Raw genomic sequence first — 27237 nt, forward strand, 5'->3', positions numbered from 1 at the left:
GAGAGGACAAAGTTTTATCTGTTTTATATGACATTTTAACCTGAATGGGATTGCTGATAGTAAAAATTTCAAATAATCAAGAGTTCACTTATCTTGTTTCATTTGCTTTCTTTAGTCTTTAGCTCACTAACCTAATTTCTAATGAAAAATTCTTTTCAAAAATGCTTTCCATTATGTAAGACACGCATGTGGAAAAAGAGCCTACAATGTAGGGAAAAAAATGGAAATACAGATAATCAAACAAAAATTACCTATGAGTTTACTCCCCAGAGAGTATCATTGCTAATATTAGAGTGTATAAAGTCCAGGTTATTTAAAGAATCTAATTTTTAAAGGCTATTTTCACTTACTTATGCATTCAACAAGTAATTACTGAGTACAATAATTAGTAAATGCTATTGTTTGGGAAAACTTCTTAAAACAAAAGTCAGAGTTTCTTTTTATCATCAAAACTCTCATGAAACAGTAAACAACTTTTTTCTTTTTAATTAATTTTTATTGGAGTATAGTTGCTTTATAATGTTGTGTTAGTTTCTGCTGTACAGCAAAGTGTATCAGGTGTATGTATACATATATCCCCTTTTCTTTGGATTTCCTTCCCATTTAGGTCATCACAGAGCACTAAGTAGAGTTCCCGAGCTATACAGTAGGTTCTCATTAGTAATATATTTTATACATACTGGTGTGTATATGTCAACCCCAACAGCTTCTAATGATTGCAGAATTAACCCCATTCTACTCTGACTGCTTCAGGCTAATTAGCTTGAGGTCTCTATAGTGATGTGTAGATGAACAGTTTTCATCAGGGATATCAGAAATGTGCCTTAGAAAACCATAAAGTTTGTTCACTGCAGATAAAGCAGGCTATGCTCTACCACCTTGTGACCTGGGCAGTGAAGGACGACTTAAGAGGCACACAGAGCAGTTATCCTCATCCTGAGACATGCAAGAGTCTGGGCAATGTCTGCCCCTTCTGCCCTCCCCTCAACACACTTTTATGGGCCTGGATGTGCTCTAGAGGCTGGCAGATCTGGGAGCACATTCTGGCTGTGCTTACTAGCTGTGAGCTCTTGGATAAATGACATAATCTTTCTGTGCCTCAATTTTCCCATCTATAAAATGGAAATAAACTCCACAGGATATTGTCATATTAAAATGCCTTCGCCTTCCTATTCTATTCCCTTTTCTCACACTATGAAGAGACATAGTACTGTATAAAATGTAATAATACAATTGAGCCAAATAAAGTAGGATATTTATTTTCAGGTTACCAAGATAAGGATGTTTAGAAAGCCCCACAGTCTTAGAGATAGACCAATAAAATGTGACATTCATTCACTTATTCGTTCAGCCAAAATTTACTAAGCCTCTTTTTATGTGTACCGAATTGTATTGAGGCTGAGACCATACAAAGATGGAAAAGACTTGGTCCCTACACTAAAGGCACTCTAGCTTAATGAAGGATAAGGTTTTGCGGAAATAATCATTATAGGAATTTGAAAATAACTGAAGCCATGAAAGAGAAGGTATCGGACTGGGTATGTGCATGCATGCATATGTGTGTGTGTGTTTGTGTGTGTGTGTGTGTGTGTGTGTGTGAAGATACCATGGGTTGCACAGGAGGGGAACCATTATTTCTAACTGGCAAGAACAATAAATGTTTATTAAAGTCAATGGCATTTGAACTAGACCTTAAAGGGGGAGTAGAACTCTCACAGGTAGAGGAGAGAAGGACCTTTCAGGGAGAAGGCAAAGAATGAGCACAGACATAGTGATATGAAGTGTTCAATGTTTTAAAGAAATGTCTCCCGATCTACCGTGTATAGCCCAGTAAAGTAGTCAAGTGTCACGGTGAAGCATCTGGGCTGAATAATCTCACACAGCTCTGGGGTCAAATCCTGACTCTTAACTTACTAGCAGTGTGATATAAGGAATGACTTACATGCTCTGAGCCTTACTCTCCTTGACTATAAAATGAAGTTAAGAGTCTGGTAAGACTGAAAAATAAAATAGGCTGGGAAGATGTGGAGTGGTAGGAGATGATACTGAAAAGCCATCCCAATAGGATGCTGGCAGTGAGCATCCTATCCAGGCACTGCACTGCAGAACGGGGCTGGGGTGGGGGGCGGGGGTGGTGCGTGGCGGGCAAAGATGAACCAGGGGCTGTCTCCACATCCAGGGAGCTACCATTGTGGCCAGGAAGACAGACGTGTCAATTAAAACAGTATAAATACAGTGGCAGGGACTTCCCTGGCAGTCCAGCGTTTAAGACTTCTTCCAATGCAAGGGTTGCAAGTTTGATCCCTAGTTGGGGAAACTAAGATTCCCATGTGCCTTGCAGCCAAATAACAAAATGTAAAACAGAAGCAATAGTGTAACAAATTCAATAAACACACTTTAAAAATGGTCCACATCAAACAGTCTTAAATAAAATATAAATATAGTGAGGAATGTACAAGAATAGAATCAGGGTCAGAGTACCTCAAGGGTACCGAGGTGGCAGTGGGTGAGAAGGAAAGGTCCCAGTAGGCTTCCTGGAGGAGGCGCTATCAGAAGTAGCAGTGGGGTTAAGGATAGTTGTCCAGGGTCACAAGGTGGAGTGGAACATTTCCAGGCAGAGAGAACTGCATGATGTGGCTGGTAGAGCACAGGCAGCGTGAAACAGCTGGTGTGTCAGGTGCTGGCTAGGCTGCGAGAAGCCTGACAGGAGGCTCCACGGGAGGAAGAGCTCATTCTGGCAGTCTTTCTGGGCCCTTCCAAAGAACTGACACTCTGGTCTGTAGGTCTTAAGACCACAGAAAGGCTTCACCCAAGAAGAGAGAGAAAGCAGTTTAGAAACTCCTTGGACCACAGTGGAGGGTGAAGAGCTCCAAGATGGAAAGCAAGAACACCCTTGAAGAGGCTGTTGGGAAAGTCTAGAAACACTTGGCCCAAGGGGCAGACTTGGGGATGGAGAGAAGGAAAGAGGTGAACCAGTGATCGGGAGGGTATCTCCAGGATGTGGGGACCAGTCAGACTTTGGCAGGGAGTGCGGAGGCCCAGGGTGGCTCCAGGCCTCTGGCTAGATGCTGGAATCATTAACCCAGGAAGGGAATGAAGGGGAAAGAATGGGTCTGGGTAGGGGAGGAGAAGCAGTAACTCACAGCAGGTTCACTTTTGAACATTTTTATCTTGAGACACCTGAGGGAAATAATCAGATTGGAGAAGGAATGGCTTTGGCAAGATTTCTGTCCTTATTATTTTAGCAGCTTCTTCCTTTCATTACGATTCTTGAGATGTTATTTTGTCTTTTTATATGATAATTCATTTAGGTTATGTTTTTAAATAGCAGGGAAATCGAGTTATGTCTCTCTGGTGGAGGCATCTAGATTTATCAGTAACTCAGCTGGAAGAACAGAGTCCTGTTATACAAATACAAAAGTGCCTGATCTTTATTAATTTGTACTGAGTGTTTCATTTCAGATATTTTAAGAGAAGAGTGGATTGTTTGTGTAGCTCTGCAAGTGTGCACATAAATAGCACCTGTCATGGTGGACACACTGTGCTTTATAATAGATAAAATGTTCTGGACAAAGAACAGAGTCCCACTTAGGGAGCAGTTTACTGTCTGAAATCATGAAAGGCACCAAGTAATATAACCTCAGGGAAAAGGACAAGATGTCCTGCATTGAACAAAACTTAATGGTTTTAGTAGCCCTTTAGAGTGGAAAAAATCTTTTAAGGAAGAGAAAGTGCTATTTTATTACTGGTACATGCTGTTCCCATGAATCGTTGGAAATAAATATATGCTCTCTGCACTGCTTGACTTTGATTCATTTACATTCCCTTTTTAATCAAAATTTTTTCAATCTCTGCAGTAAAAATGATGGATATTTTGTAGTTCATGGACTAATAGACCTAGAAATAGTTTTTATTTTCTTATGACATTAGAGGGTGCTTGCACTGGTCCTTAACCACTCTGTACCACCCGAATTAACTTACATTTTTCTCCCGTTTAGTTGAGGAGATGAAAAACAGGTCCCTGTACCTCATTTGGAAATAATAAGAGTGTGTCATTGAAGCGTTCTAAGAAGAAAGCATTCTATTAGTTATAAAATATTTTATCAAAGTGAATCATTCATCATGTGCTTTCCATTGCATTTTACATATATTAATTCATATCATTATCCTCACATTTTTACAGAAGAGGAAATAGTAGCCTAGCGAGGTTAAATGAGGTCAATATCTCATAGCTAGTATGTTGCCATTCCCATGTTCATACTTACTTTTGCCTGATGCCCTTAGAGAATTGTACAACCAATCCATTTCAGTTTGCATCAGTCAAGTCTAGATCACTCACAGTGAACTGTTCTCTTCTTGTCTCTTTGGAACCACCAGCCACCCAGTTACTCATGCCAGAAACCTGGGTGGGCTTCCCAGCTAACACTCTCTCAGACTTGCCCCAAATCCAGGATGTTGGCACTTCCACAGCCTGCTCGCCCAGCACCTCTCAAAGTCATCCGTCTCTTCTCATCCCCACTGCCAAGCCATCTACGTTTCTTCTTGGACAGTAGCATCCCTTCTGGACAGTCTCCTCTCCATCTGTCCTTGCATCACTTCAACTCCCTTTCCCCAGGGCCGTGTTTGGGAAACTCACTCTGATAGTTTGTCTCTTTCTCCTGCCTGATGCCTCCCACAGGTTTTCCTCCAGAGCAGGCAATCAGATGTAGATAAGAGTGAGGACCTGTGATGTCACTGACCACGCTCCAGGCAGCCTTGATGTTCTTGGGAAGAGGACTGCGTATCTGCAGAATCAGAAAGCTGAGGTTTCATCACAAATGTGCTAGTTTCCTAGGGCTGTTATAGCAAAGTACCACAAACTGGGTGGCTTGAAACAACCAAAATGTATTTTCTCACAGTTCTAGAGGCCAGGAGTCTGAGATCAAGGCATTGGCAGGACCATACTCCCGCCGAAGATTCTAGGGATGTGTCCTTGCCTTTAACTTCTGGTTATTGTTGGCAACTCGTGATGTCCCTTACCTGGCAGTCACATTACTTCAGTCTCTGCCATTGTCATCATATGGCCACCTTCTCTGTGTGTGTGTGTGTGTGTGTGTGTGTATGTGTGCATGCGTGCATGTGGTCCTCTGGGTCCAAATATCTTTACTTATGAGAACATCAGTCTTCGGATTTAGGGCCCACCTTAAGCCAGTCTGACTTCACCTTAACCTGAGTACATCTGCAAAGACCCCATCCCAAACAAGGTCAAGTTCACAGGTACCAGGGACTAGGACTTGAGCATGCCTTTTGTTGGAGGTGGGGGGACATAATTCAACCCACTACACCAAGGTTCGCCCCCTTGCTTTGAACTTCTTTGAACTTTGGATTTCTCCAAAGAATTACTGTGAACAGTAATTGAGATATTACACAGAAAGTGTTTATCACAGACTGTCTCGTAGAGACCACTCAGTAAATGGCAGCTATGATTTATTGCCGTATTTTTTCCCTTAAAAAATTATCTGTAAACTACCCCCCATTCTATGTGCATCAAGGAAACAACATTTAAAGAAACCATGCATCCAGTATCCTGTGAAACAAAGCAAATAATTGTCTCTAATTTAATGTTTTTATTCTGATTTCTGTATTTGAGTCGCCTTATACATAGACTTTTCTTATACATGGATAGATACATGAACTTTCATAAAACAAACCAAAATTTAAACTCAAACCCAAGGTTTACCCAAGAGTGCTAATCTATGCGTGATGTGAATTCAGACATTAAGTTTGCAGAGAAATTGGTTGAGGAAATCCACCCATCCCCCTGGGGCTTCCCAGGTGGGGATAGTGGTAAAGAATCTGCCTGCCAATGCAGAAGATACAAGAGATGCAAGTTCAATCCCTGGGTTGAGAAGATCTCCTGGAGAAGGGAATGGCAACCCACTCTAGTATTCTTGCCTGGCGAATCCCATAGACAGAGGAGCCTGACGGGATACAGTCCATAGGGTCACAGAGAGTCAACTGAGCGACTGAGCACGCACACACACATAACACAGCACACATCCATTCCACTGTGGGGTCACGACCCTTCAGTGCTCAGGGTAGCAAAAGCTTCCAAGAGCAGCCCTGCAAATCTCTTGCTTCCAGCTGTCCAGCTGCTTATTAGAAAGAGATAGGAGATTGGAGGGAAAATCGTTCCTGCCTGCAAATTCAGACCTGCATCCCGGTGCTCTATTTGCCACCGGGGTTTGTTACTAGAGACTTCAGTGTCTTGCAGGAGACCTCAGCAGCCCTGGGGTTGCCCATGACAGCACCAACCACAGTGCCAAGCATAGGGGCATACAGTAATCAGTGCAATTGGGTGAGGTTTCAGCAGACTCCAGTCCAGGGGGTGGCAGAAATGCTTAATGAGAGAGAAAATGAGAGCCTCGTTGGAAAGCACGATGGGCACAGTAGAGCTGTTTCTCACACTCAGAAGCTGGAGTTGACCCCTGCCCTCTGACAGCTTGTGGGATGTAGACCCAGGGCTTTTCCTACTGTTCCAATCCATTCCCCTGTCCCCAAGAGTCTATTCTGCTGCCAAGTAAGGAAGCATCTTCTGTCACTATCCTTTATGTTCAATGGGGTGGGGAGAGGAGCAGATTATCCTGGTGGGGAAACAGGGATGGAAGAGATGCCTGCCTGTGCATTGTGCTCTCTTCCATTATCTTTGAAAGGAGGCCACCTGAGCTCAGGTTTGTTTGAAGCCATCAGAAGGCTACTGCTCTAGAACTTTGTTGTAACTGGGACACTAGCACAAATATCAGCCTCAGAGATACACTTTCCTCTTTGGGCACTCTGGAGCTGTGTGGTCTTGGACAAGTCTCTTGCCCTCTCTGAGTCTCTGTGAAATTAGGGTAATGATACTTCCTTTACAGCGTTGTCATGAGATGGCAGAAATAAGTAAAAAAGTGCTTGGTTAATGTTGGATTCCACTTTTCCCTGTCCCGATCCAGGGAATGGATCAATGTATTGAACACTTAACCATTTACCTGCTTTGCAGATGATAAATGCAGAGTATATCTTAAGCTAGAAACCAGTTTTCTTTCAAAATTATGAAGATAAATTAATATTTTGTTTAGCATATACTATGTACTGTTCCTGCATTCATTTTATAGGTATGGAGCTTCCCTGGTGGCTCAGCAGTAAAGAAACCACCTACAATGCAGGAGACACAGGTTCAATCCCTGGGTCAGGAAGATCCCCGGGAGCAGGGCATGGCAAACCACTCCAGTATTCTTGCCTAGAGACTCCTATAGACAGAGGAGCCTGGTGGGCTACAGTCCATAGGGTCACAGAGTCAGACACAACTGAAGTGACTTAGCACACACACTTGATATTAGTGAGCTAAAACCAGTAGGACAGAGAATACACACACACACAACGCAACTCATAGGGCAGTAGGTGAGATCAATGAGCAAGTTAACTATAAGAGTGCAACATAAATCCTGATAAAAGATGTTCAGAAAATAAGCATTAAGTCAAATGGAAAAGTGGCTGGAGACAGGGTGCTCTTTGAGAATGGTGTTACTTCTTAAAGGAGAGGTGGAAGGAATATTCCTGGCAGGAGTGACAGCCCATATGGAGATGAGGTGATAGGGAGTGGGTCTCCAGGTTCAGGGACTACAGGTGGCTCAGTGTGGCCCATGGGAGAATCGAAGTGTGACCCTTGGTCTCTGCCCAAGGGCTGGTAGGTTAGTTGAGGGACGTGTGCATACGGTGGAGAGTTAGCATACAGAGCACCGTGATCACAGCAGACTGAGCAGAGCAGACAGAAGTGTGACTCAAGGAGTGAAAATTTTAAACAACCAGCATGGCTCCTTCTGTGTCCTTAAGAATCATACAGTCTCATGCTGCACTGTCCGGGTCAGGTCTCTCCTGAGGCCTTGAAATGTGGCGAATCCAATTGAGATGTGCTGTGAGTATAAAATATACTCTAGTTTTCAAAGACTTTGTACAAAAAATGTAAATATCTGTTATCTCCTGGCTAATTTTTATATTGATTACATGTTGAGATTATACTAATATGGATATATTGGGTTAAGTAAAATAAAATATTATAACTAATTTTATTTTTTTCTTATTACTTTCTTTTGTGAATTATCTTTTTAAATTTATATATGTTTTGACTGGCTTCCCCAGTGGCTCAACAGTAAAGTATCTGCCTGCAATGCAGGAGATGCGGGTTCGATCCCTGGTTCGGGAAGATCACCTGGAGAAGGGCATGGCAACCCACTCTAGTATTCTTGCCTGATGAATCCCATGGACTGAGGATCCTGGCGGGCTGCAGTCCATAGGGTCTCAAAGAGTTGGACATGACTAAAGCGACTGAGCACGTATTTTGATTAAAGTTATATATAGTTAATATATATAAGATAATGTATTTGATATAAAATCCCATGGACAGAGGAGCCTGGCAGGCTACAATCCATGGGGTTGCAAATTGTCGGACATGACTGAGCATGTGGTGCACGACCTACAATGCTGCATATACACACACACACACAGTGAATGGTTACTACAGTCAAACTAATTAACATATTATCTCCTCACATAGTTATTATTTTTTAATGTGATCAGAGTACCTGAAATCTATCCTAAGCATATTTCCAGGAATTAATACAATACTTTTAAGTATATGTCTGTTCTTGCTACTTTTTTAATGTAGCTACTAGAAGATTCACAGTTGCAAGTGTGGCTTTATATTTCTATTGGAGAGCTTGGATCTTGACATTGAAAGGTCTTGACCTGGGGTAGCAGGGAAGGACATGGAGCTCGAACAATACTGTGGAAAATGAGTGGGGCTCAGGTGCACAAAAAGAAAGAAGGATTTTCCAGAAGGAGAATGATGGCCGTATAAGCACCAAGGAGGAATGTGCAAGGTTTATTTAGGGAATCCTGAGTAAATCGTCCAGATGGAACAGGTGAAAAACTCTCCTGTGGTATTTTGATAAAATGACATATGTTGGTCATGCACACTCAGATACGCTATTAGGCTTCATATGAATGGTAAGCAGGAAAAGGTCTCTATCACTGAAGATATCAGTGAATTTACAGAGAGTCCCTGGTTTTTCACTTTGCATGTTTTGAAGTCAAGGGTTGTCCTAGAGAATATTCAAATGCTATCTCATGATTAAAGTTTCAGAAAAAATGAAAGGGTTGATGAGTCTTGTCATGCCCTTTATTTGAACTTCCTCAACCCAGTGACTTCTTGGAGTTATAAATATAAACGTGCTCAAGAAAGATAGGGATGAAGGCACAAGAGACAGACCCCTACATGAGGCTCTTAACAAGAGAATTAAGAAATGTGTTTAATCTTTCATGATGACATCCTGTGGGACAATACTAGAAATGCTCCGCAATGGCCCTCTGCAGCAAGAGATACTGAGCTGACTTGATGTGACATAGTATTAATTTTTTTTATTCCTGTATTTAAGAGCAAGATCCCTGGACATGATGATTTTACAATAATTGCTCACTCTTCTTCAAACATCCAAAGTATAATAAAGCAAGATCTTGCCTTGACATGGTGTTGGGTATGTCATCCAGTATTTTTAACAGAAATGGCCATGATATTTGGGGATTCATACTCTACTATAGGGGCTTCCCAGGTGGCACAGTGGTAAAGAATCTGCCTGCCAAAGCAGGAGATGCAAGAGACGTTGGTTTGATCCCTGGGTTGGGAAGATCCCCTGGAATAGGAAATGGCAACCTACTCCAGTATTCTTGCCTAGAAAATTCCATGGACAGAGGAGCATGACGGGCTACAGTCCATGGGATCACAGAGTGGAACACAACTGAGCACACACACAGAAAGGCTATACCACAGGCAGTGTGGTAAGAACTTGTGAGTTACATAATTAATGTCAGTTAAATAATAAATATACCACAGACTTGGATATGAAAATACATAAATATAAGCAAACTACATTGTTGTATTGGATGAAAAGGAATTACAAAAAAGGTTATTTAAACCAAAGAACTCATAATGGCAAGATGTTTGCCCTGTTTCTCTTATCCAGGAAACCCACAGAATCACACAGGTAGACTTTCTTATAACAGAGGACAGTTCATCCCCAAATGAGAAGTTCTGTCAAAATATTCAAAAACTATCTTTTAAGCAGGATCACTAGCTGATAGCCTCAGGCAGCACCCCAGTGGGCCAGAATTATCACATGTCTGAGCTCAGCCACACCTGAGTTCCTAGTTTGACTTTACCATTTATTAGTGTGTTACCTTGAGAAAATTGCAAAACCTTTCTAAGCCTCAGTTTACTTATCTATAAAATGGGATAGTAACACTACCCGTCTTGTAAGTATCCTGAGGACTACAGGAGAGTAGGTGTGTAAAGTGCCCAGTGCCAAAGGTTTGCAAGCTTGGTGGGGGTAGTGGTTGTGCTGGAAGTTCTAGTATAGGCTTTACTTCTGTGAGAGCAATCAGGAAACTGCCTTTCCAAAATGACTTGCTTTTGCCCCAAGGCTTGGAAATCTTCCAGTTCCTAACACAGGACTTCAGCTGCTCTGGTAGTAAAACGAGAGGCACTCTGAAGTCACATTGTTTCAATCTTTCTACCCACTTCCTGGCCTCTCCCTCACCTGCCGCCTCTTCTCAGGAAGACGTGGAGCTATCTCCCCTTTCTTGCCCTCACTCCTAGCTTTAGAGATTTTTAAGAGCTTTTCCATTTCTTAGGTATCTGTGAGGAGAACACTTGAAATTATTCCGAAGTGAGGGGGGTAGGTGTTTTTATGGGTGCCCTGAGTCAAAACTCGCCTGTGATTATCATCAAGAGAAGGGATAAAGTTTAAGAATAAATACAAATACACTGAGACATTAAGGGTTAAGTCATCACTAAGAACTTCCCACCACCACCGGTGTACCTACTTATATGAATGAGTCACTTCTACTAAAAATAGTGACATACTTAAGAAGAAATTGTAAAGCAGTAATTACTTAAGACAGCAGCTTCCTCCACCTGCTTCCCTGAGGCAGGAACCTGGGGATGTAAAGACAGAGGCTCAGGATGATCCAGGACATAGAACAATCAGGGGATCCTCTGTGACAAAGGAAGACTTTCAGGTCTATATACCTTTCATCTTTGCTTTTTAGTTCTCTTTCATCCAGAAGAATTGCAGCCTGCCCAGTAGCCAGCCTATTTGCATTTAAAAAGGACTTGGTCCCCTCACAATTCCCTGCCTGTTCACCTTCAAAATGAAGCAAGGGTCCTATAGTTTTAGGCTTTGATGGTATTCACCAGAAATTTGTGACATATTTGAAAATCCTGACCCACATGGACCCTGGTTTCCATTTGTCCGATTCTGAGTGTATTTGTGCCTCTTCAGAAAATCAGTTTTCCCAAGAGCTTACTCTTCACCACTCTGCCATTTAGCACAGGCCCAGCTGGGCTCTTAACGAAAAATCAGGCATGTCATCAACACTAAAAGTACAATCTGCAGCACTATGTTCAGGCCAAGTGGCATTACGGAAGTTAATAAAAGCACTGCCTAAGTTTAACCCATGTTGCTATTAGTGTTATTTTAGAGGTAAGCACTTGTGCTTTGCCATCAGAACCCTAGATCCAGTTCCTAACTTTTTCCCCTTAGGAATGTCAGGGACCCAGCAGAAAACATGTAGCACATTCAAAATCAGCAGTTAAAGAGGATGTAGTGAAAGGACTGTTTTCAAAGTACAAGGAGTTGGGTTAGTTTCTTTGGGCCACCGTAACAAAGTACCAAAAACTGAATGACTTCAAAAAACAGAAATCTCGTGTCCCGCAGTTCTAGAGGCTGCAAATCTGAAGTCAGCGTGTTGGCAGAGCTCTGATCCGAAACCTGAGGACTCCGCCCTTGCCTGTCCCTCACTTCCAGTTCTGGCCAGCCATCTTTAGCATGTTTTCACTTGAAGCTGCCTATCTCTAATCTCTGCCTTCATTCTCCCCGTGTCTGTCTTCACATGGAGGTCTTCTTATTAGGACACCAGTCATATTAGATTAGAATTCCCTTACTGCTTATCAGCTCATTACATCTGCAATAACCTTATTTCCAAATAAGGTCACATTCTGAGGTACTGGGTGTTAGTCAACGGGGGATACAAGTCAACTCGTAACAGTGGGATTCAGGGAAGCCAAAAAAGGTCCCTGTAGTACCTGGGTCCATCTCTTGCCTGAAAGTGCAAAGGACAGAGGGTTACTGAAGCCCTCTGATACCTGTGGTTATAGGAAATGGTGCCTGGCAGGCCGCGCGGTAGCTTGGGGAGAGAACTACAGCCACTGGCAGTGGACAGCCAGGCAGGGAGGGAGCTAGGAAAATACACATTGTGACCTCTCTCTCCTCCAACTGCCGATCTCCTGCTGCCACCTCCCAGTGCTGGCGTCCTACAGGAGGCCCAAGAGGAGGAACTAGCTCCTGCAGGCCTGAAAACTTGGCTCCCCCATGCATTGGGCAGGGTGAAGACTGGATGTGGAGGGGCAAACAGGGAATATTTAGCATAGCCTGTTAACTTCTCCAAGCCTCAGTTTACCTGTCTGTAACTTAGGAATAATAATAGTGCCACCTCATAGAGTTGTGAGCTTGGCACCCAGCATATCAGTTCAGTTCAGTCGCTCAGTCGTGTCCGACTCTTTGCGACCCCATGAATTGCAGCACGCCAGGCCTCTCTGTCCATCGCCAACTCCTGGAGTCTACCCAAACCCATGTCCATCGAGTCAGTTATGCCATCCAACCATCTCATGCTCTGTCATCCCCTTCTCCTCCCGCACCCAATCCTACCCAGAATTAGGGTCTTTTCCAATGAGTCAACCCTTTGCATGAGGTGGCCAAAGTATTGAAGTTTCAGCTTCAACATCAGACCTTCCAATGAACACCCAGGATTGATCTCTTTTAGGATGGATTGATTGGATCTCCTTGCAGTCCAAGGGACTCTCAAGAGTCTTCTCCAACACCACACTTCAAAAGCATCAATTCTTCGGCGCTCAGCTTTCTTCACCGTCCAACTCTCACATCCATACATGACCACTGGAAAAACCATAGCCTTGACTAGACGGATTTTTGTTGGCAAAATAATGTCTCTGCTTTTAAATATGCTATCTAGGTTGGCCATAACCTTCCTTCCAAGGAGTAAGCGTCTTTTAATTTCATGGCTGCAATCACCATCAGCAGTGATTTTGGAGCCCAAAAAAATAAAGTCTGACACTGTTTCCACTGTTTCCCCATCTATTTCCCATGAAGTTATGGGACCAGATGCCATGATCTTAGTTTTCTGAACGTTGAGCCTTAAGCCAAGTTTTTCACTCTCCTCTTTCACCTTCATCAAGAGGCTCTTTAGTTCTTCTTCACTTTCTGCCATAAGGGTGGTGTCATCCGCATATCTGAGGTTATTGATATTTCTCCTGGCAATCTTGATTCCAGCTTGTGTTTCTTCCAGCCCAACGTTTCTCATGATGCACTCTGCATATAAATTAAATAAGCAGGGTGACAATATACAGCCTTGACATACTCCTTTTCCTATTTGGAACCAGTCTGTTGTTCCATGTCCAGTTCTAACTGTTGCTTCCTGACCTGCATACAGGTTTCTCAAGAGACAGGTCAGATGGTCTAGTATTCCCATCTCTTTCAGAATTTTCCACAGTTTATTGTGATCCACACAGTCAAAGGCTTTGGCATAGTCAATAAAGCAGAAATAGATGTTTTTCTGGAACTCTCTTGCTTTTTTGATGATCCAGCGGATATTGGCAATTTGATCTCTGGTTCCTCTGCCTTTTCTAAAACCAGCTTGAACATCTGGAAGTTCACGGTTCACGTATTGCTGAAGCCTGGCTTGGAGAATTTTGAGCATTACTTTACTAGCATGTGAGATGAGTGCAATTGTGCGGTAGTTTGAGCATTCTTTGGCATTGCCTTTCTTTGGGATTGGAACGAAAACTGACCTTTTCCAGTCCTGTGGCCACTGCTGAGTTTTCCAAATTTGTTGGCATATCGAGTGCAGCACTTTCACAGCATCACCTTTGAGGATTTGAAATAGCTCAACTGGAATTCCATCACCTCCACTAGCTTTGTTCATAGTGATGCTTTCTAAGGCCCACTTGACTTCACATTCCAGGATGTCTGCCTCTAGGTGAGTGATCACACCATCGTGATTATCTGGGTCGTGAAGATCTTTTTTGTACAGTTCTTCTGTGTATTCTTGCCACCTCTTCTTAATATCTTCTGCTTCTGTTAGGTCCATACCATTTCTGTTCTTTATCGAGCCTATCTTTGCATGAAATGTTCCTTTGGTATCTCTAATTTTCTTGAAGAGGTCTCTAGTCTTTCCCAATCTGTTGTTTTCCTCTATTTGTTTGCACTGATCGCTGAGGAAGGCTTTCTTATCTCTCCTTGCTATTCTTTGGAACTCTGCATTCAGATGGGAATATCTTTCCTATTCTCCTTTGCTTTTCGCTTCTCTTCTCTTCCCAGCTATCTGTAAGGCCTCCTCAGACAGCCATTTTGCTTTTTTGCATTTCTTTTTCATGGGGATTTTCTTGATCCCTGTCTCCTGTACAATGTCATGAGCCTCTGTCCATAGTTCATCAGGCACTCTATCAGGTCTAGTCCCTTAAATCTATTTGTCACTTCGACTATATACTCATAAGGGATTTGATCTAGGTCATACCTGAATGGACTAGTGGTTTTCCCTACTTTCTTCAATTTAAGTCTGAATTTGGCAATAAGCAGTTCATGATCTGAGCCACAGTCTGCTCCTGGTCTTGTTTTTGCTGACTGTATAGAGCTTCTCCATCTTTGGCTGCAAAGAATATAATCAATCTGATTTTGGTGTTGACCATCTGGTGATGTCCACGTGTAGAGTCTTCTCTTGTGTTGTTGGAATAGGGTGTTTGCTATTACCAGTGCGTTCTCGTGGCAAAACTCTATTATAGCCTTTGCCCTGCTTCATTCTGTACTCCAAGGCCAAACTTGCCTGTTATGCCAGGTGTTTCTTGACTTCCTCCTTTTGCATTCCAGTCCCCTATAATGAAAAGGACATCTTTTTTGGGTGTTAGTTCTAGAAGGTCTTGTAGGTCTTCATAGAACTGTTCAGCTTCTTCGGCGTTACTGGTCGGGGCATAGACTTGGATTACCATGATATTGAATCGTTTGCCTTGGAAACAAACAGAGATCATTCTATCGTTTTTGAGATTGCATCCAAGTACTGCATTTTGGACTCTTTTGTTGACCATGATGGCTACTCCGTTTCTTGTAAGGGATTCTTGCCCACAGTAGTAGATATAATGGTCATCTGAGTTAAATTCACCCATTCCAGTCCATCTTAGTTCGCTGATTCATAGAATGTCGATGTTCACTCTTGCCATCTCCTGTTTGACCACTTCCAATTTACCTTGATTCATGGACCTAACATTCCAGGTTCCTATGCAATATAGCTCTTTACAGCATCGGACTTTGCGTCTATCACCAGTCACATCCACAGTTGGGTATCGTTTTTGCTTTGGCTCCATCCCATCATTCTTTCTGGAGTTATTTCTCCACTGATCTCCATTAGTTTACTGGGCACCTACTGACCTGGGGAGTTCATCTTTCAGTGTCCTATCTTTTTGCCTTTTCATACTGTTCAGCATATAATCATCATCAATGTTAGCTGTTGTGTTATGATGAGTTCTGGTCATCTTCCAATGACCCAGCTACTATGCCACTACCTTATGCTTCTGATGAATGTTAGAGGTATAGGAATCATGTTTGTGAATGAGCACAGATATGCACACAGGCCTATTTCCCAGCAGTATTCTCTGCTTTTCAGAGTCATAAACCTATATGAATGTTCTTCAATACCTGGGACCTGTCCTGGCCAGATGGCAGCTTGGGCAAAAGCAGGGGTAATTTCCATAGCTGAGGTGGGATCAATCCAGGGCCCACAGCACATTGTTTGGGAGATGCTATGACGAATGCCCTCAAAAGCAGGACACAACTAATTCTCACAACAGCTAGAACTCATGAAGGTTTCAGACTGAGAAGGAGACCAATAGTTATGCAATGGGACATGTAGGAGAATTTTTTTTTTTCATCAGAGAGGATATTGTGGAAAAGATAGTATTGGGGCTGAACCTGGAGAAAGCACGATTTGGGCATATGAAGACCAGGCAGAGGAGGCAACAGCATAAGCCAAGATAGAGTGGGACACACGAAGACCATGCAGGACAGGAATGGATGTGGCGGCATCAGTGAGAGAAGAAGAAGAGGTATAAAACTACAGTAGGTCTGGGAGTAATAATGGTGAAGGATCTAGAATGCCTGGCTGTCTCCACCAACAGCATGGCACGTGAGGTACCCTCTGACTGTCTAGGGCAAAACAGTTTGTCTGTTATGTTCTGAATATAAACTGGCTCTTCTTCCCTCCTTAGAAGAACATTGGAGATTGTCTGAAGAGCTGAGCTGAGAACAATTTTGAGTTCCTATCTGGCTGAGGTCACTGGAAGAGGCTGCTGAGATTGACTAGTGATGTCTTCTGTGGGCATTGGAGGAGGGCACAGAGGCTTGAAAACCATATGTTTAACTTTCCAACCTGAAGGTGCCAGTTGATTATTATACAGAGTGAAGTAAGTCAGAAAGAGAAAAACAAATATCGTATATTAATGCATATATATGAAATCTAGAAAGATGGTACTGATGAATCTGTTTGCAGGGCAGCGGTAGAGATGCAGACATGGAGAACAGACTTGTGGACAAAGCGGGAGAAGGAGAGGGTGGGACGAATGGAGAGAGTAGCATGGAAACATATCCACTACCATACATAAAACAGATAGCCAGTGGGAATTTACTGTATGACTCAGGGAGCTCAAACCGGTGCTCTGTGACCTAGAGGGGTAGGATGGGGTGGGAGGTGGGAGGGAGGTTCAAGGCTGGGGGGGCATATGTATACCCATGACTGATTTATGTTGATGTATGGCAGAAACCAACACAACATTGTAAAGCAATTAGCCTTCTATTTAATAGTTTTTTAAAAAAAAATTTTTAAAAAGGGATCGCAGGAGGCCACAAGTTCTAACTGCCCCTGCAGAGCTTGGGCCACTTTCTCCAGGCTGGATTTTTGAAACTAGGCCTGCAACTATGACAAGTGAGCCCCCTCTCCTAAATATATACAGTTGTTTCTAGGTCCTTCTGAGATTGACTTGAGACTATAGCCTGGGATTGCAAGAGGTGATTTCTAGAAGCCAGAAGTGGAGAGCTACTCTGCCACTGCAAAGTTAGGAGACCCAGAGCCACCAGCCAACAAAGTGTCACACACAGAAGGCAGCTCCCCAGGATTTTCAGGAGGGCTGGAGCGAGAGTCACTCTGGTGAAAGCAAGCCTGGGAAACAAAGAGGCCCCCACAGATCAGTGGGGGTAAGACCCCCAAGGAGGTGTATGGTGGAACCAAGGAAAGGATTTGGCTTTGCATGGTGGATGAGAGATCCCACTGGACCAGACCCAAAAGAATTTAAGGGTAATATATATGTTTCCATGCTATTCTCTCAATTTGTTCCACTCTCTGCTTCCCCAACTGTGTCCACAAGTCTGTTTTCTATGTCTGCGTCTCCACTGCTGCCCTCGCGAATGTGTAAAATAGATAGCAGGTGAGAATTTGCTGTGTAAAACCAGTGAACTCAACCCAGCGTTCTGTGACAACCTAGAGGGGTGGGTTGGGGTGACAGATGGGAGGACGCCTCAGGAGGGAAGGGACATGTGTATACCTCTGACTGCTTCATGTTGATGTATGGCAGAGACCAACACAATATTGTCAAGCAGTTGTCCTCCAGCAATTGTATTTTGCTCCATACTAGTCAATATTGTATGATTATAATCTTCCATAGTTAAAAAGAGAAAGAAAAAGAATTTAAGGTGAGGGAGCAGGTGACAAAAACAAAATTGGGGTATTTCAGCTACCGCAACTGCAAAGAAATGGGAGGAGAAAGTAGTGGGAGGTGTAGAGAGACCCCAGCTACATGCGATATTTCTTAAGAGGCATGGAGCTGGAAAGAATATGTAGAGAGATAAGAACAAGGGAATGGGAGCTGGGGGAGCCTGGGCTCTGAAGGTGGAAATAAAAAGTGGGAATCTTCCAAATAGGAAAAGTGAGAATCTGGGAAAGAGAATGAAGGCAGATGAACCCATGAGGATTTCAGAGAGAGTGTTTGGAATCCTGGAGTAATGAGAGGTGAATGAAAAAGGGGAGACTTGAGATGGAAAGTGAAACACTAAAGGTTCTTAGATTGGCCTCAAACAAGGTAATATCATTCTAGAGTTCTGAAGGCCAAAATAACATAGGTCATGCTAGCCAAAAACAGGGGAGAAAATCACATTGATAAAAATTCAACAGAATTAACCACACAGGGTTTCCCAGGTGGCACTAGTGATAAAGAACCAGACTTCAGTGCAGGAGACATGAGACGCAGGTTCAGTCTCTGGGTGGGGAAGATCCCCTGGAGGAGGAAATAGCAACCCGCTCCAGTATTCTTGCCTGGAGAATTCCATGGACAAAGGAATCTGGAGGGCTACAGTAGGATCGCACAGAGTCAGACACGACTGAAGCGACTTAGCACACAACCACACAGAACAATCCTGATTTTCTAAGGGGTAAGTTTTTAGTATTTCTACTTTCCTTTTCTTTTATGTTGGTTGTAGTCTTGGCAACCGCAGAAACTTTGTATTCTGTTCATTGTGCTATCTTACATAGCAGTTTGACTTAAATGGAAGTTCTGTCTATGGAAATGATCCATTCCCTGGTTTCAGAGAGAAACACAATCTGGTTCACAGCATTGAAGCTGACAGTCTGCGATTTGCACAAACAATTCTGAAAGGGCCCACTTGTCATAATTGCAGACCGAGTTTCAGACGTCCAGCCGGGAGAAAGTGACTCAGGCTCTGCAGGGACAGTTAGAACATGTGGCTTCCTGTGATCCTCTTTCACAATCAACTGTGGCACCTTTGGATTGAAAAGTTAAACATACAGTTTTCAAGCCTCTGTGCCCTCCTCCCATGCACACAGAAGTCATCACTAGTCAATCTCAGCAGCCTTTCCCAGTGAGCCCAGCCAGATAGGATCTCAAAATTGTCCTCAGCTCAGCTCTCCAGGCAAACTTGCACCCACCAACTGTACTTGCCAGGGGACTTGAGACTGATCTGCCACCAGCCACTCTTCTTATAGATTTTCATAGCTTGTGGTCTGTAACTTAGTTCTAACCTGTGATTCATATTAGCTTGTTTTAGATAAAACAAGTAACAAAACAAAAGAAAAATAATTTTCAGGTGCTGGGAAAGATTGAAGGCAAGAGGGGAAGGGTGCGACAGAAGCTGAGATAATTGGTTGGCATCACTGACTCCATGGACATGAGTTTGAGCGAACTCCGGGAGATAGTGAAGGACAGGGAATCTGGAGTGCTATAGTTCATGGGGTCGCAAAGAGTTAGATGTGACTTAGCGACTGAAAAACAGCAGCAATGCCAAAGTAGTCCATTCATCTTGAAATTAAAATCCCAGGGCCTCCCACATCTGTAACAGCCTCAAATTCAGAATTATATAAAAGAGATATCCATCACTTCAGAGGAGAAAAATTCCTCATAAAGTCCATATACCTCACTGTAGCGATATGTAGAAAATGAGTTAATGATTTAATGTTCTTAGTTACCCAGGGTCTCTGATAATCTTGCCTGCTGTCTATGTAGACTCAGGCAGAAAACTGGAAGACAGTGAGACCACCGGAAGCTGACCAACAATGTTCTAAAGATGTAGAAGCTGATAGGAAGAGAAGACGATGTCTTCTGAGCCATCTCTAGAAGTACACAAAATATTTTTAAATGTGTTCCAGACATGAAGGGCTAAATTAAGAAAAAATTAAATTGTGTCTAGTATACTCTGTTTCCCAAGCAAAGAAGGATGTAATGAGTGTTTCTTGAAAAGGTTTCCATCAGAAATGATACAGGGTTCGGTTATCTGGAAGATGCATTTGTTCGTAATTCTCGTGCGATGTTGTGGCTAGCGAAATAAGGTATCACTGCATTAATTAGTGAAGGGTTTTCTTCACTACCGATTTATAAATCTCTGCAGTTATATGAATTCCAGTCACATAAATGCCTTCTAAGAAAGCACAAAAAAAACTCTCCAGTGATGGAGAGTGATGGACGTGAGTCTGCACAAGTCGTTAAGGTGGCCAAAGAGAACACGTCTGAGCTGAGCAAAGCAGCTGAACAGCCATGAAATCATGAAACTGGGGTGATGAGCTGCTTTGAAGATGGTGAGGGCAGGTACAGAGGATATTCACCACTGAAAGAGAAAGAATCTCTGCCTTCAAGTTATTCTTAAAGAATTACATACAGCTGGTGTGAGGTTCTCAGACCTGTCAAAGATTATTTTTAGGACAGTATTAAACATCATATTTTGCAATGCCTCCTTTCTTTACCTGAAATGAAATTCACAGGTAATAAACCTAAGTGAGAGGGAAGATGGAAGATAGTCTCTGGTTCCTCACCAAGGCAGTGAGTGGTCAGAAGAGGGGGGCTATTAACCAGGTAAGGAGAAGGGCTGATTCTCCAGGTGGTTGGAAACAGTAGTGTGTCACTCTTAGGAAGCCTCATTTTGCTGGAAGCACACAGGTCTGCAGGGCAAGGCAGCCAGGTCAAGTGTCAGGAATGCACCAAAGCCAAAGGCCCAGGCAAGACTGAAGATAAGCACGTGCTTATGGATGCATGCGGTAGGATGGATGAATCTCAGGAACATGTGAAGGACCCAGATACAAAAGACTACACTCTGTGTGATTCCATTTATATGAACATCTAGAAGAGGCAAAACTGTAATAACTGAAAGCAGATCAGTGGTTGCTTGGGACTGGGGATTGGAAATGGGATTGACTGCAGAGGGGCATGAAGGAACGTTCAAGATGATGAAAGTATTCTGTACCATGAATGTGCTGGTGGTCCACAATGTTAACATTGGCCAAAACTCATCTAACTGTGCACTTAACATAGATGAATTACAAACAAATTACAAACAAATGATGCTTCAGTTGTGTCCAACTCTGTGCGACCCCATGACTATACAGTCCATGGAATTCTCCAGGCCAGAATACTGGAGTGGGTAGCCTTTCCCTTTTCCAGGGGATCTTCCCAACCCAGGGATTGAACCCAGGTCTCCCACATTGCAGGCGGATTCTTCACCCCCTGAGCCACAAGGGAAGCTCAAGAATACTGGAGTGCGTAGCCTATCCCTTCTCCAGTGGATCTTACTGACCCAGGAATCGAACCGGGGTCTCCTGCATTGCAGGCAGATTCTTTACTAACTGAGCTATGAGGAAAGCTGCTTTTAAAAATCAGGTGTGTATACTAGCCTAGAGGTGGAATTAATCACATAAGACCTTGACATTGAGGCAGCAGCTCTGAGGACCAGCATATGAGACTGGGCACAAGACATAGGTATTAGGGGATGCCAGTACAGATGTTACCTGGACGGAGCACTGGGTGTTAGACTGGGGTGTGTTTTTTTTCTGCAAACATACATTGCACATCTACTACATGCCAGGCACTGGACTAGGCCCCCAGTATGAAGTGATGATGGAGGAATCACAGAGTTCAATTTGGAACTTGGGATAAAACTCCAAACTCAACTCCAGACTCAAAAGTCTGCTGAATTTTGACTGATAAGTAAGCTCATCACAGCATGGCTACTGGAATGACTTTAAACTTTTCAGCTGGGAATGATGCTTTCAAATGAAGAATATTCATCAGTGTTGACAAAGGATGAGGACACTAGTCCCCTCTGGCAGATATTTCTTCATGATGAGTGTTAGCTTGTCATTGTGTTCATTCAGCATATTTCTTGAGCACCTACCACGTGTTAGGCATGGGAAAAGACATGCATATGAATGAGTCCGCATTCTCAAGAGGATTATAAACTAGAAGAAGAGAGAAGACGGCATGTGATCGAGTATCCTAAGAGAACATCAGTGTGTACAGTGCTCAGAAGAGCATGTGCCCACTTCTTCAGGCTGTGGAGGGGCATTTCCATGACAGATCTTTTTGCACTTGGCCCATTATTATCTGAGGCTGGTCCCTGAGAGTGAAAGGCGTCTGTCCTCAGGGAAGCAGATTCACAACTTAGCTGTTGTAACCAAGATTGGGAGATGAACAGGAGGCATTCTGAGGTGGGCTAAGTTTATCATCAGTTTCGAGGTCACCAAGTGGAACGGTGAAGGGGAAGCAAAGCCGTGAGTTGGCTCGTCGGACTAGTTGGATTTTTCCTGGCAGATACTAAGATGGTGCATAAAAGGTAGAAAGAGTGGCTGGAGCAGAAGCAGAAGAGGCAGGTCATGTCACACCATATTGTAAAAGCAAATGAGGTCAAGATCTGTGCTGCCTGTGACTGTTAGGTCCACCTCTGAGCTTTTTTCTGAAGGGGTACTTCATCTTTAGTTTTCACATTTTAGAAGGTAGCACATTATTTGTCTTTGAGGCAGGTTGATGTTCCATCAATGCAAGTTGACCACTCTATGAGGCCTCTTCACATGGAAGTTAGAGCATATAGTTCTCCCCTTCAGAAGTCTTTCAACCCTGTCCACAGAACTGACTTCATAGAAGGCTATTGATGTTGGCACCAGAAAAAAAAATAGAAGCTGATGTGTAAAAATATCTGTGAATTAATGCCTGTTTTAGTTGTAAATCCTGTTTGTTGTTTGCTTTTGTGTTTTTATTTATGCTTGTGTGTTTGCATATCTGCCTGTGTGTAGCATACTTTGTTTTCTTTGCAGATGGCTTGGCTGTCTGTGAAAAACTGGTCTACTCAAGGACATTGCTGACTCTTTTTAATGAGGCCAGTGTCATGGCTTCAGTTCCCATTTGGCCAGTCAGCTCTGCTCTCTGCTTCCTTTTGTAGCCAGAGGCTGCTCCCTAATCATCACATCCAAGCTGTCTCCCATGCGATGGGAGAATGAGGGGAAAGGCAGATTATCAGGGCTGGTCCACAGCTGCAGTTCTGGCTGATGGTCAGCCAGAGGCCTCTAGAAATATTGGCTATGATCATTCATCAGGTTGTTCTTTGTCTTCACATGAACCACTTCTTAATTTTCTTTGGGTTGGGTCCCTGAAGAAATCTGTTTTAAGCTCTGTTCTCTTAACCAGTAGACTAATTTCAGCATCCATTCTCTTTACCACCAGAGTAGACTCCTGGGACCAAATTAGTATCATTATTTTTAGTCTTTGGAAGGTATTGCATCTCTAATTTCTTACCTTTTCAGCTCTTGAATCTGTTGCCAAAGAATCTGCTAACAAGAGCTAACATTTATTGAGTACTTACCCTGTGCCAAGGCCTTCTACGTGAATTATCTCCTTTAATCCTCAAAATGGCTGTTGAGATAGAACATACTGTTCCTTTTTTCCAATGAGGACCAAGGTATAGAACAGTTATGTTGCCAGGTGTTCACAAAGTTGGGATTCAGACTCCTGCAGTCCGCTTCCAGATCCCGTGCTCTTCAGACACTGTCGTGACTCTTCCCTGCAAATATGACAGTGTGGGCAGAAGACCTAGAAATTGAGTGATTACTGCAGCTTTACATTGCTCTGAGTTGATAGCTAATTTAGAGGAGGAATTCCCTGGTGGCTCAGACAGTAAAGCTTCTGCCTATAATACAGGAGACCAGGATTCGATCCCTGGGTCGGGAAGATCCCCTGGAGAAGGAAATGGCAACCCACTCCAGTACTCTTGCCTGGAAACTCCCATGAACAGAGGAGCCTGGTAGGCTACAGTCCACGGGGTCACAAAGAGTCAGACACGACTGGGCGACTTCACTCACGTAGAGGAGGGTACCCTTTAGGAAGGCTGTGAGAAACCTAGACAGCATGTTAAAAAGTGAAGACATCACTTTGCTGACAAAGGTTCATATAGTCAAATCTATGGTCTTTTCAAAGGATGTATGGATCCAGTGTACCGATGTGAGAGTTGGAACATAAAAAAGCTGAGCACCAAAGAATTGATGCTTTCAAATTGTGGTGCTGGAGAAGACTCTTGAGAGTCCCTTGGACAGCAAGGAGATCAAACCAGTCAATCCTAAAGGAAATCAACCCTGATTATTCATTGGAAGGACTGCTGCTGAAGCTGAAGTTGAAGCTCCAATACTTTGGCCACCTGATGCGAACAACTGACTCATTGGAAAGACCTCTGATGCTGGGAAAGATTGAAGGCAAAAGGAGAAGAGGGTGGCAGAGGATAAGATGGTTGGATAGCATCACCATTTCAATGGACATGAATTTGGGCAAACTCTGGGAGATAGTGAGGGAGATGGTGATGGACAGGAGGCCTGGCATGCTGCAGTCCATGGGATCGCAGAGTCAGGCACAACTTAGCGACTGAACAGCAACACCTCTTTATTATGTCACCCTTATTGGAGCTAGCTCCCAGATAGCCACCTGGCAACTGTGCAAACTGTACAAGCTCTTTCTGTGCCAGCAGTTAAATCTTTTTCCTGGGCACTGTCATCTTTCTTAGTTGAAGCGCATGCCACTTGATGTAGGTGGACTATTATCTGGACCTCCGAAATATTTTATTGGACAGAGGTATTTAAACACCCTAATACTTGTGACCCAATGACACATGTATTTGAGGCATCCGTTGATTCACATGTACTCTCTCCATAGGTCAGTTCTGGGAAGGGATTGTCAATACTGCAAGAAACTCCATGTTAAAGTCCAGGCATAGTGTTCTCCCTGATGGCTCACACCCCCAACCTTTACCATGAAGATAGGTTCCAGTGGCTTAAGAAGCTGAATAGTATAACATCAGTGGGGTTTTTTTTAACGCACTAGTATTTCATATCTCCCTGTTGATTGTGAAATACCCCAAAACATTTTTGAGCAGGACAACTCAAGCTGTAGATCAACAAATATTATCTTAAAAGAAAAAGTTGAATATTTCTCAATTTTTGTAATAAAAGTGACTACAAAAATGCCTACTGCCTCATCTCAAGAAACAAAAGTTTTATATACCTTGACTCTTGAAACTATTTAGTTGTTACTTCAAACTTCTGGATGCTTACAGTGTTTGCTGCAGCTGCTCTTAAGTCGCTCAGTCCTGTCCAGCTCTTTGAGACCCCATGGACTGTAGCCCTCCAGGCTGCTCTGCCCATGGGATCTCCCAGGCGAGAATACTGCAGTGGGTTGCCATTCCCTTCTCCAGGGGATCTTCCCAGAGATTGAATCCACGTCTCTTGCTTGGCAGACAGATTCTTTACCACTGAGCCACCTGGGAAGCCCACTTACAGTGTTTACAGGTTGGATAATATTTGACACTGATTCCTTTTTAGTATCTAAATGGTGTCTGAATGATCTTTGATCTTGAACTCTTCTTGATGATTTCTATAGTTTCCATCTTCCACATCTTCTGAAGAATTGCTGGGGGGCAAGGAGGCAGGGGGTTATAGTTTGTTTTTAATCAACATTGGTAAAATTCACTGTCTTCTTATTTTGGAATGAGTATCTTTAGACCCAGACAGTTTCACTAAAGCCAGTTTTATTAAATAACTTTGAGTCATTTCCTTCCCTAGTCTAGCTTTCTCAGCCTGCCAGCACACGTGGGTGGTGCAGAGTCTGTGAAACTGAATACAGTCTGACCCCTTTCAGAGATTGTTTTATAAACATAAAACCCATAACTGATCCTAACCCCTAGGAAACCCTCTTGCATTTGATGTCCCTCCTTGTCAGTGGCTCAGTATCTACCCAGATCCCTTCTGCCCAATATAATTAAATATTGCTTTCTCTATTCCACAAAATACCCTTACAAATTGTCTCCTGGTTTGGGCTTTCTTTCTATAGGTGAGTTTTATTTCCTTCACTTCTTCTTAAACAGTCTGGTTTAACTTCCTTGTTTTGTAGCATTCTCTTATGTTGGTACAGGGGCTGACTTTAGCCAATTTGATTCCTTTTCTCACCTTAACTTTTTCTCTTGTGTTCTGGAGTTCTTTCCCCATGTAGCATCCAACTCTTTGTGGGGGAGGGGGGCATTTAGTTTTTGTTTTCTTATTTGCCCACCTAGTCTCCTGAATCTAATTGGTGTTTGAAATAATACATTAGATTCTCCTGAATCTAATGTGTTATCCTTATTTGGCAGGTTTTTCTTCTTTATTAGAATCAGGCATGGTACTACCAGTTATTAATTGGACACCTTATGACTTACTTGACCTTGCTGTCCACCTGGAGAATGAAGGTCATAGTACCTAACTTTCGGGATTGTCCTGTCGGTTTTATTAACTAATGACTCCCCACTGCATAAGACAGCTTATGGCACTTTAGTCAACGTTAGCACCACTTTTACTTATGAGAACTAGTTCATAGAGTTGTCTCTGCTCGTGGGCTTTTCACCTTTTATTCTCCTTTGTCACCTTTCACAACATCCTCATCACCGTCACCAATAGGAGGAGGGAGCTGTGTCAAATTCAGAGTTCACAGTCCTTAATCTGAATATCCCCTGTATAATAGATGTTGGCCAGCTTAAGTGAGATGCCCTATGACTGTGTTTTTCATAGGCCTTTCTTTTGTGCCACTTGTGATATCAAGCATTTTCCTGTCTACTGATAGGAGGTAATAATTCTTATAAAGGTAAGAACCTAAATTCCCTTGAAAGATTGGGGTTAATGGTAGAGATATCAGTGGTACCCAGGTGATTATTTGGTAAGCAGTCTTTCCTGCTGAGAATGAATCTTGTTTATCTCCATCTTTCATCTCAATGCAGAAATGTTTTTCTTTTGTATACATTCATGTGAAATTACCTTTTATGCTCCATTCCCTGTCCCTTCCATGGTGCTTCTTGATCAGAAGTGCTATTCTGAGCAGTGCTTGCTTCCCACCTTGTCTTGGGGACATCTGTCAAGTGAAAATACAGCCATGAACAGCCACCTCTTTCCCATCCTTCCCGCTGCTCCTATTTCTCTTATGTTAGAGATCTCTTTGGGATCTTTTCCTCTTTGACAAAAATTTCCAGTAAAGGAGTTTTAGGAAATCCCAATACAGACCATCTGTAAGTTCCCTGAGATAAAAAACGATGACTTTGAACCAGAGTTTTGACAGCTAAATGTTCCTATAAATACCTTTATTAAAGTTTTAGTTTGTGTGAGAGAAGAGAAACTCAGATGACTGTGAGATTCCTTGTCAGGGACGAGTTCAAACATAGGAGAGAAGCAGAAATAAAAATAACCTGCTAAATCAAGGCAGGCTGTCAATAC

At 42.9% G+C, this 27237-nt stretch overlaps 1 protein-coding gene and 1 long non-coding RNA gene across 3 annotated transcripts in view; one reads left to right on the forward strand and one right to left on the reverse strand.

The window, feature by feature from the left end:
- SLC24A2 (solute carrier family 24 member 2) overlaps positions 1 to 27237 on the forward strand; it is a 264631-nt gene that overhangs the window by 113835 nt on the left and 123559 nt on the right. The window lies entirely within an intron of this gene.
- LOC145509748 (uncharacterized) overlaps positions 3895 to 27237 on the reverse strand; it is a 54910-nt gene continuing 31567 nt past the window's right edge. Inside the window, exons 3-7 of the long non-coding RNA XR_014056388.1 lie at positions 26785 to 26878; positions 25007 to 25411; positions 23322 to 23519; positions 4266 to 4784; positions 3895 to 4027 (exon numbers count right to left, since the gene is read on the reverse strand). This is a non-coding gene — a long non-coding RNA (uncharacterized LOC145509748). The remainder of the gene's footprint in view (positions 4028 to 4265; positions 4785 to 23321; positions 23520 to 25006; positions 25412 to 26784; positions 26879 to 27237) is intronic.

This window comes from Giraffa tippelskirchi, chromosome 1 (assembly GCF_054371585.1).
Source record: "Giraffa tippelskirchi isolate mGirTip1 chromosome 1, T2T-mGirTip1v1.2.pri, whole genome shotgun sequence".
NCBI classification, from domain to species: Eukaryota; Metazoa; Chordata; class Mammalia; order Artiodactyla; family Giraffidae; genus Giraffa; species Giraffa tippelskirchi.